At 42.5% G+C, this 6757-nt stretch overlaps 1 long non-coding RNA gene across 1 annotated transcript in view; it reads right to left on the reverse strand.

Annotated features, from left to right (window-relative positions):
- Positions 1–6549, reverse strand: part of LOC109489395 — a 26480-nt gene extending 19931 nt beyond the window's left edge. The window contains exons 1-2 of the long non-coding RNA XR_004625306.1: positions 6492–6549; positions 5780–5862 (exon numbers count right to left, since the gene is read on the reverse strand). This is a non-coding gene — a long non-coding RNA (uncharacterized LOC109489395). The remainder of the gene's footprint in view (positions 1–5779; positions 5863–6491) is intronic.
- Between the last annotated feature and the right edge of the window lie 208 nt (positions 6550–6757).

Consider the following 6757-nt stretch of genomic DNA (forward strand, 5'->3'; position numbering starts at 1 on the left):
TTTTTTTTAAAGATTTTATTTATTTATTTGACAGAGACTGAGACAGCCAGCGAGAGAGGGAACACAAGCAGGGGGAGTGGGAGAGGAAGAAGCAGGCTCATAGTGGAGGAGCCTGATGTGGGGCTCGATCCCAGAACGCCAGGATCACGCCCTGAGCCGAAGGCAGACGCTTAACCGCTGTGCCACCCAGGCACCCCTACATACTAATATTCTTAAAGCTAAGCCTTCTTTCAACTAAAAATATGGTTGTGCTTAGATGATCTTGCAGGAGCTGCCTTCTTGTGGTAGAAGGTGGGGTTTCCATCTGCCTTAAGGACCTGGAGGACTGATGACAATCAGATTCCTCTAAAAAGGGAGCTGTCTCTACAGTCCTTTTATGGTTTGAAGATCTCTTAAGGGCAGGAAATAAAGATCAGGGGTCTTTTCCACTGGGAAGCCCCTCCCTACGAGCACTCAGTTATGGGAATTGCAACAGACAACACAGAACAATTACAAAGGCCATGAACCCCTCCCATCTACTATTTCCAGCTGGGTCTCCTGAAAAAATTATGTATTAGTGCATTACAGTTCACAGATCTTGACAGAGCCTGTGTGTTTTGTCCAGGACTAAGGCCCAGAAGTTCATCTAGAGTTTTATTCACCTTCCTGCTCCCTCCTATTGTTTCCTCATGCCCACTATTCCTCACTCCAGCGCCCAACACAGTGCACAGCACACGGAGGCATTTGGTAAATATTTGATGCAACCTTAGCATACTGCCCACGTGTCTCCTCTCCACAGATGCACTACAAGGGGGACAGGAGTTAGGACACACCTTAGGCTATTAGGCTGTCAGATGATATATCCAGAACATATTGATATTCCTTCTGTCTTTTCTTCTTTCCAACTTGTTTTTCAACCATTAAGACTTTGAGGGGGCGCCTGGGTGGCACAGCGGTTAAGCATCTGCCTTCGGCTCAGGGCGTGATCCCGGCGTTATGGGATCGAGCCCCACATCAGGCTCCTAATCTATATCTAGGAGTTAAAAAAAAAAAAAGCTATCGCTCTCAGAACCCACAACAGAACTTCTGAAAGAAGTTCTCCAGCTAAATATTTTGTGTGTTAAATTTTCTTTTCATAAAGCCTCCTTGGGTATTCACATTGTCAGCGTCTCAGAAGGCCCTTGTTAAAGAGCTAGCATTGGACAGCCAAACCAACTGTGCTAGTTACCAATTCATTGCCTCTCCACTCCAAAGCCACCCTTCATTGCCTGCTTATGATACTGGAACATTTCTCCCTTGCCAGCTGGCACGAGGTTCATCTTTGTTAGTAGAGGGTGCTGGAGGGACACCAGAAGAGGAAGGAGCATCTCCTGACTCCCGTGAGCTTCATTTCTTCCCCCTTTGCAGCACTGGGGTTGCCTGGGACACCCAGTGGAGCTGATTTCCCCTATGGACACTCCGATGGCAGAAATCTGATTTGTTCTGGGGCCCTTCACACAAGAGCTCTAGGAAATCATTAAAACTGTATCTAAGTTAATCAGAGGGAAGCATTCCAATCTCTTTATTAGTGGTGAGTCTTAGGGTAGATAGGCAACCAAGTTGTAAATGGAAATATATGGTACAGGAGGGAAAATATTCTAGAGGCACTTCCAGGAAAGATTTCTGTAACAAAAACACACAAGACACAGGCAGCTACATTTTCTGCCTCTGGTGTTGGTGTATAGAGATGTGATGCTTGGAGAGGAGTGGTCATCTTGAGAACCAGAGGAGTAAGAGTCGTCATGCTGAGGATGGCAGAGTAAGAATAGGGTCTGGATCTAGTGGTGTGGTTGAGCTGCTGGATTCCCCAACCCTGAGATCCCCCAGCCTCAGGCGTACCATACATGTAACAATTTTTTTTTAATCCCCATACTGTTTGGGATATTTGTTTTCTGATGAATTACCAACCCCAAACACCCTAACATTCCTCCAAATGAATTTAACAACCACTCCCAGTCTGTACCCATAAACCCAGCAATCCATTGTCATGTACTAGAGAAGGCTGGTCCTTACCGGAGGCCCTTACACTCCTAGGCTTTCTTGTTGAGAGACTCAAGGAATCATCTGAAAATCTCCACTCACGGCTACAACAGAGATGGGATCTAGCAATTTTAAGATATGGAAAGACATTCCTTTACTGACTTTAGTTCTCTCCTTGCTTTCTATTGTGGTCACTTTATGAAAACATTGGAATTTATTTTCTATAGCTTATAAGAAGACAAAATAGCAAAGTAGTTTAAAGAATGGGATCTAGAGTCAAAAGGTCTTTGTTCAAATCTTATCCCCTCTACTTTGAGCAAAATAGATGACACATAGAGCTGTTTCCCACCTATAACAGAACCTGCTTCATAAGGTTGTACATGGAACTTACTTAGCCCTGAATGCAGTTAACTTATTTTATATTCATTAAAACCTCAATTTTGCCTCCACAAACAGACTGCCAAAAGACAGAATTTGGGAATGTTCAGAACAATCCAGATAGAGGATTAGAGGCCTGGAAGGAAAAATTCTGCATGGAAATATACCTACTTATTTGGGATCTCATCAAGAATTCTGAGAACTCACATCTTTAGAAAAAGACAGGAGAAATAAGCCCTCCACTCAAAAGGAGGTGCTGATGGAGGGCTTTTTCACCTTTGTGCTGGACAGGACACTACTGATGAGCCCCACCAAGCAGAAATGAGGGGGCAAGTTGAAGATCACCCAGAAGCTCCCTTAAAGTGTGTAGGCTTAATGTCATGTCTGCAAGGAATGGAAAGAGAATATTTTCGTATTCCTCGAGGAGCAACAAGAAATACTGAAAGGGATGCCTCTTCATTTTGTCTCCCTCCTCCCCCTTTTTTTTCAGGTCAAATAGTGGCAGCACTGAAAATCTCACCATAAAGTCATCAGAAAAAAATGCCAAAGACCACCTCTCCTCTCAAAATAAGCTTAAGCACCTTGTATAACAGCAGAGCTTACAAAAAATTAAGTAAATAAATACTGGATGAACACTGACACCGCTACGTGTTCAATGCATCATTTAAGTCTTGGAACATTTGCAAGTGTTTATTTGCAAACACGTGCTTCTGGGCGTTCACATCTCCAAATTCCAAATCTGCGTCATTTAAATTCTAAACATTATATAGATAATGCAAAGTTTACACAAGGGATTCCAAAAATCCACGTTTATGGCACTGACACTACATAAAGCAGTATTTTCTGGTAATAATGTAAAAGCCTTGAATTTTAAAATTGTTTCCTTTAAAAATAATTGCCAGTTCCAGCACTGCACATGGTTTGACAAGGCAATAAAGCTTTGCGACTTCCCAGCCCCATGCTTTAACACTTACAACATGACATTTGGTGACCATTAGGCACACCGAATACGATTGATTCCCTGCCCTCGGTCCACTCTCACTCCAGACCCACCGACAGAATAAACACACACACACACACACACACACACACACACACACACACACACACCCCTACCTTTTGGAGCATTAGGACAAGCTTTGAAAAAAGTTCCATTGTTTCCTGAGTCCTTAACTCATTAGTAAGTATTCAGTCATGCATTTCTAGAAGAGGCAATGGAAGGAATCATGAAGGTTAACTCCAAGGGTATGAGACCATCATGAGTGGAGAGAAAGCCACAAAAAAAGCCAATAGCCCCTTTTTAATTCCCTTAGAGTAAACCCTTAAGATTTATGCTATACTAATTATTTGTTCTAGAAAATCAGTTGTACTTTATTAAATCCCCTCTTCCACTGGGGAGGAGACAGTTACATGTTTTGATATCTGCCTGTACCACAAGGTAGCCTTTGAGCAGTGCTGTGTTAAACAGAAGTACAAACCAGAGCCCATGTGTTCTCTGACCTTATGGCAATTTGATATCTAACTAAGCGGGGGCATGTGTTAAGTCCTATTCTGGTCCAAATTAAGAAACCTGAATTAAGAAACTGTTTCAGGAAGTTTAAACACACACACACACGCACTCCGTCTACATGGGAAACAAACCTCAGACCAAACACAGAGATCTTGCTCAGTGGAAAATTGATAAAATACAGTTCAGAAGCACTAGAAACACCTAGTATTTGCCAAACAGATTTCACATGAGCATCTCCCTTGCAGCGCGGGCAATCCCGCCACTTTGTACCACCCCAGTTACTACTGCATAGGGTTTGATGTGGATGAATACGGGCTTTCTCAGATTTTTATGTGTCCCTTTATTTTTCTGATCATCTCTAAACCGTGCCCTTAAAAAATAATCGCCTTTGAGAATCTCTAGAAAACTAGAATTTATCTTTCTTACCTAGGTTCATTTTCCTCCCAAAACATACCTATCTTGCGGGGTTTTTTGGTTTTGTTTGGTTTTACATGAAATAAAAGGTAACCAGCCATTTTCAAATACACAATAAACCCAGTTTACTCTAATAGAGTTATTAGTACAAAAAGCAGCTTATCCACAGCATGTAGATGGCTAATGAAGGAATGTACCTACAAGATATTTTGCCTGCTCAAGAATGCCAAGACCTCCAATATTTTTTTTTTCCTCTAAATTCTCTGTTAAACTAATTCTGTGTGATAGGCAGATATGTCCTCCACATGCTGGTGAATTAAAATTCAGCTTTCAGTGAATAAGATTAATTGCCTCTTCAGACAAAGCTGGATTTGCGCTCCTATTAGAGAAAGGGGAGGGGGAGAAGCAAGGGGCAGGGTGCCAGCTAGACTGCAGTATTCAGTTACACGTGAAATGATTTGTAATTCTGAGTAATCACTTAGGACAAGCCCTTGCACCATTTTATCTATACATGACTCTAGGCCAAAGTCAATACTCATAGTAAAATAATGAGATGAAGCTAACTGAGCCCTTTTATTAATGCTCCAAGGAGCAAATCTGATGCTTGAGTTTCTCCCATTGAAAGTATCCACTTCTTCCTAAAAAATGAAGAAGTGGGTCAGGATGCCCAGTAGCAGCCAGGGTACCTGCTTCAGCAAAATCATAAATAACCAGCCCTTTCTGCCTTTCCCTTTCTGTTTGTGCACCAGGCTTTACCCAGCTGCAGGTGAAAACACATGAATTTTGCATTACCTCTAGGCTCATTAAAGAGATCTGGCTCTCTCCTAATAGCTTCCCCTCACTTGGGGGGGGAGACACACACACACCCCATGATGAACCTTAAGAGAAACAATGCATAAGACTTTTGCTTTCTCTTCCTCATCAGTCTTATAAAGAAAATCAACTGTTCTAGCAAATGCACAGCTTGGTGACAGAGTCAGCACGAAACTGTGAGGAAAATGAGATGGATCACCAGCTGTCCCAGTTTCCTGGAGATGAGGTTTGGGAAGGGAGAGCTTGCTGAGACGGGAGGGGAAGGAAGGGTGTAGGGAAATCCTTGCTTTTAGCTCTTAAGGTTGGTTTTCCCATGTTACCCCTGGTCAGTTGACCAATCTGGCAGACGGATAATAGCATCAAATGGAGCCCTCACTGAGGCGTGGGCAACGGAGGACTCTTCCCCGTGCTGGTTGAAGGCCTACAGATCCACTGGAAAAACGTCCACAAAAAGTATTATCCTTAATGTCGTTTTCTAACACTTGGAGAAGCAAACTAATTTATGTGAGTAAAATGGTCTTTTACTGGAAAAACCCCACAAAACATTTCCACTCATCGCCAGAAAAAAAAAAAAATGTCCAAGCTTTTACTTACCAAGGGAAAATCTCCATACACATGTACTCTAATATAAGACAACACAGGTATAACAGAAGGACATAAACATACCTGCATTCGAATTCCAGATCTGTCTCCTATTCGCTGGGGGACTCTTCCGAGTCTCTTGGCATCTCTGACCATGATCTTCTCATCTGTAAAGAGAGGACCATACATTTACAGGCAAATTGTGACGAGTAAAGCTTAGTTCAACATCGAGTGAGTAAACATCATTACCCACATCTCTCCATCTCCTGGATTATTCGTATTTCCAGGGGTAGGAGGCAGCTATATAAACAGGCCATATAGAGATCTCGATTAAATTACTCCTAATATTTCTCTAATTAGAGCTTTCGGTTGGTGATCAAAATAGTGTTTTTTGACTTCCACTTCCATTGATGCGCTCATTTGTAGAATAAGCCGACAAACACGAAATTTCCCTTAAGGAAGCTGAATCACAAACCAATCAGTCATGAGCCGAAGAGAAACTGCTGAAAGATCTAAGTACCTACATACTGAGTACATACCAAATGCACATTAATTCCATTGTTCTCAGCCATACTTTGGTTTTTCACACGAGCTGAACTTGGAATGGTATTTTTTAAATGGAGACTTTAGGACACACAGTTCCGGTAACTCTACAGCTTGCAGTGTCCTGGGAGAAACTTTCGGTCTAATGAGGACTCAAGGTATGCAGCACACACATTCACATGAATTGCCGGACATACAGGGAAAAGGACCTTCAGGTAGAAGACAAAACAAATATGAAGTCACCAGCACTTACGAAAGCTTGGCATGAGAGGGAGCATGCAACAAGTCCGGTATAGGAGTGGAAAGACCCGGGAGAAAAAAAGGAAGAGAAGCTAGCGTCAGAAGGTATTTATTGGCAATTCTGAAGTGTTTGCACCTGATGTAGGGCCAAATCTCTGAAATTTTAGCGTGACAAAGATCACATGGGGAGCTTGTTAAAAATACAGAGTCTAGGGGGCACCTGGGTGGCTCAGTTAAGTGTCTGCTTCGGCTCAGGTCATGATTCCAGGGTCTTGGGAT

This window comes from Ailuropoda melanoleuca, chromosome 5, assembly GCF_002007445.2.
Source record: "Ailuropoda melanoleuca isolate Jingjing chromosome 5, ASM200744v2, whole genome shotgun sequence".
Classification (NCBI taxonomy): domain Eukaryota; kingdom Metazoa; phylum Chordata; class Mammalia; order Carnivora; family Ursidae; genus Ailuropoda; species Ailuropoda melanoleuca.